We start from the raw sequence: 4,192 nt of genomic DNA on the forward strand, positions 1-4,192 counted from the left end.
GAGAGAATGCCTAGTGGTAGACATTCATTTAAAGTTGATTCTTGAAAATAATTTGAAATTAGCCAGGTAAGCAAGAGTTGAAAGCGAGGTTGGTTGATGCAAAGGAAAAGGCAAATAGACAAGAGTGAGCTTCGTGCATTTAGGAAACTCTCAGACCTACTCTGTGTTACAGGTATTCAACAAAGCTAAAATAATAATAATAATAATAAAATTAGGGCTCAGAAAATGTATAAGAGTCTGAGAAATAGATTTCCGAATTATCACAATGTAGGTAATTTTAAATCAGGAATGCCAATGAAATCACAAGCTCAAATGCATAGAGAAAGATGGGGATACAGTTAAGTATGGCCTGAAGAAGAGAAATGAGTAGAAAGAGAAAGAGGAATCTGAGAAAAAAAAAGCAAACACTTATTATAGGGATACATAGTATCAGCATACTTAATGTTAGAAGAATTATCGGTAACACAAAATGCCATGAAAGAAAAACTTGATCAAGGATACAGAAAGTTGAGCTAGGATGTACAATGGGAAAATATCACTGACTGTAGAGGTTCAGGACATGCCACCCTAAAATATGCTGCTTTGGCATATTGATTTTTTGAGATGTAGACACTTGGAAAACAGCAAATACAGAGAGAAGCTTTCTTGGAATGCCACTATCTGTTTAAAAATAGATCCAAAAAAAAACAATTCAATTGTCATAACCCTTCCCTAGAAGTTTCATTAACCAGGCAAGATTAGTTTTTTCATAAGAGAGGAGATTAGAAGTTGACATCACACCCAAACGGTCTACAGTTCCTCGCCCCTTCCCTCTTATGGTGGTTTATAATTCTGAATTCTAAGCCATCTCAGGGAGTTAATCACTTTTCCCTAGGAAACTTTCATGTATACATGCGGCATATGCGTTAATAAACTTGTTTGTTTCTCTCTTGTTAATATGACTTTTATTACAGGATCTCAGATTAGAGTTCAAAAAAGTAGAAGGAAAATTATCTTTCCTTTTCTCTACACTGGAATTTTTGAAACTTTGCTTTCTGTAGGGTGTTTATTAAAAAAAAAATGAGAAGTCATTAACCCTAGGTGTGTGGTGAAACTGAATTTGGACATCAGCCTCCAGAATCAGATTTTGGTTAGAATTCCAGCACCAGCACCAACTGAAAGTGAAACTTTAAAATACTTACTTACCTTCTCTGTGCCTCAGTTTCCAACATGTAGATTAGCTGTAATAGCATCAGTTTTAAAGCTTATAATGAGGATTGAATCAAACGACACAAGTCAAAGTTCTTAGCCTAATCCCAGATTCATAAGTACTCAGTAAATATTAGCTATTAGTTTATTGAAACACATTATTAACAACGCTGACAATGAAAGAAGAAAAAGAAATAGAAAAGTAGTTCAAGAGGGCAACAGAGTTTGATGGAAGATTTCGGTTTTGTAGAGTGGGGCAAGTGAGACTACGTTACCATTGGTGTTGGTCAATGAATGAGAAAAACGATAACCGACATGGATATGAGTCTTTAATGAAGAAGAGATCTAGGGATTTTGAACAATATTTGGAAAAATAGATGCTATGAATAGGAAGTGATATATCATCACCTTCTTAATAAATCATCACTTAATAAAGTATATAAAAGATTGACAGAAACCAGCTGAAGGGAGAGACTGAATTTATAATGGACACAGGCAGAGTGGTTTGATAACTGTCTTCAGGCATTCGTGTCATTGAAAGCTAAATTTTTCTCCTCTTTTTACAGACATAAACGTTCAAATCAAGTTCTTGAAAAAGAGAGAGAAAGAGAGATACAGGGAGAGGTAGAGAAAGAAAATGAAAGTTTAAAGAGTAAGAAACTTTACGACAGGTTTCATAAGTTATTCCACTGCTCTCTGTCTTTCTTACTTTCCGTTCCTCATACTATGTTTTGGAGGGCGTTTTTGTCTTTTGTTTTTAATCTGGAGAATGGTATGAGAAAGGCCTTTGGGTATGTTAAGAATGTACTATTCTACTTTATTATAATGATAACTTTTAACAGCACAGGGACCTTGCCTGTATAACGTCCCCTGTCTTGCTTGGGGTGAGTCCGTTCAGACCAAGTCAGTTTATTTCACATTATTGTCAGTTATGGGTGGGAAACTCTTGCGGTTGTGGAAGGGCTGGGGGCGGGGCGGGGAGGGAATTGTCCGTTAATTACAGACACTGCCTTGTTTTTAAATGTTTTCAGTCAATTTGTAGATAGAGCTCTAATAGATTTTTAACTTTCTTAGACTTGGTTTTTTACACACTAAAACAAAATGCGGTTCTAAAGACCACTATCATTTTCTGTTGCCTTTAAAAAATATTCATTTATCATTTTCCAGTCTGGATTTCCCCTCTTGATACTACATGTCAATAAGGTGAATATGACTCAAAACATGAATGCACATGACCCATCTTTCAGCACTGAATGATAAAAATATGAACCTTCAGTGGCGGAGGCCGTGGCTGCCACGGACCCACCCAGCCTAGTGCCTCACCTGCTCCCCGTGCCTCACCTGCGCCCCCTTGCGGCGAGTCGACCGACCACCTTGCTGCAGTGCATTTTTCACAGTAAACAAAATCCATGTGGTCAGTTGAAAACATTCAGTCCCTCAAACATGAACTGGCTCGTGTGTAGTAGAGATTTGGGAGGAATAAATTATGGGATTGAGCTTCATTCAGATGTGGTGGAATATGCGAAGAAAAACCTGGAGAGTTTGATCAAAAAAAGTGATAGCTTTGATAATCAGCTTCTAGACCTGTACTAGCCATCTGAATGGGAAAGTGCATGGCATGGCTAGGTCACCCTGATTTCTCAGCAGCTTATCAGAATAATTATATGAGCAAGTTGGCACAGCTCCTGCTGTTCACAAAATCATCTGTCTCAAGATGAAAATATTCCAACATGAACCTATGAAGAAAAGCACTGCTAAGATTTGAGTTCGGTGAGCCCACATTTGTGGTTGGTAATTGCTCCCGGAAAGCATCTGATGGTCATCAGTATTATCGAGATTATTGTGGAGCTGGAGTCCAGAAATACTGTGGGAAGTACATGAAAATATTACTAAAAGTGGGAGGCATTCTAGTTATGCCTGTAGAAGATCATTTAACACAAATTATGAGAAGCAAACAAAACACTTGGGAAAGTAAAAATTTTCTTGCTGTTTCATTTGCTCCACTTGTGCAACCAAGTAAGAAGGATAATGGCAAACCAGAGCCTGTGGGACATCCCCACACACAAACCCACGCTGTCTGGAATCTACAGAACTTGCTTGTATTTACATTCAATGCACACGGAGACATTTCATAAGTAATGAGATGCAGGCCAAGGGGGTCCCTTAAAGGGCTCCACCCAAAAGAAAGAGTTAAACAGAGAGCTACACTTATGTATTTGTAGGTAATCAGCTTATTCCTCAGCCTCTAGACAGTGAGGAGGATGAAAAAAATAGAAGAGAGAGAAAAGGAAGAGGAAGACCACAATGAAGTTAAAAGAGCCACCTCAGAATTTCCTGAGAGAAAAAATTATGAAACTCCCCCCCTCCCCTGTGAATCTTTAAAAGCTTACTTGAGGGGCTTCCCTGGTGGCGCAGTGGTTGAGAATCTGCCTGCCAATGCAGGGGACATGGGTTCGAGCCCTGGTCTGGGAGGATCCCACATGCCGCGGAGCAACTAGGCCCGTGAGCCACAACTACTGAGCCTGTGCATCTGGAGCCTGTGCTCCGCAACAAGAGAGGCCGCGACAGTGAGAGGCCCGCGCACCGCGATGAACAGTGGCTCCCGCTCGCCACAACTAGAGAAAGCCCTCGCACAGAAACGAAGACCCAACACAGCCATAAATAAATAAAAAGATTTAAAAAAAAAAGCTTACTTGACATATTTTAGAGAAAAATAACTTAGATCAAGAAGAAAGAATGCCTACTGATAATTCCTCTAGTCTTTAAAATGTGGCATTTGTTAGGAAAAAGTATCTTCTTTCTGTCAGTAATAAAAATGATGTATTCAGTGATTAAAAATAATCACTTTCATAAAATATATTTTTCTTTAAGTTTTGGAAAAATGGCTGTTTTAACTCAGGATGACTTCAAGAGTGGAATGCAACAGTAGTGCAGACTTGGTGTGATGTAAATCCTGTTCTGATTCCTTATAGATTTGTAGTGGTGAGAGTTAGATTTAATTTTA

At 38.6% G+C, this 4,192-nt stretch overlaps 1 pseudogene across 1 annotated transcript; it reads left to right on the forward strand.

The window, feature by feature from the left end:
- The first annotated feature begins 545 nt into the window (after positions 1-545).
- LOC309662123 (protein-L-isoaspartate O-methyltransferase domain-containing protein 1 pseudogene) lies at positions 546-3,967 on the forward strand (annotated as a pseudogene). Its single transcript has one exon. The product of its transcript is annotated as a protein-L-isoaspartate O-methyltransferase domain-containing protein 1 pseudogene (transcript).
- Positions 3,968-4,192: the final 225 nt, after the last annotated feature.

Source organism: Balaenoptera physalus, assembly GCF_965194825.1.
Source record: "Balaenoptera physalus genome assembly, chromosome: 5".
Lineage (NCBI taxonomy): Eukaryota > Metazoa > Chordata > Mammalia > Artiodactyla > Balaenopteridae > Balaenoptera > Balaenoptera physalus.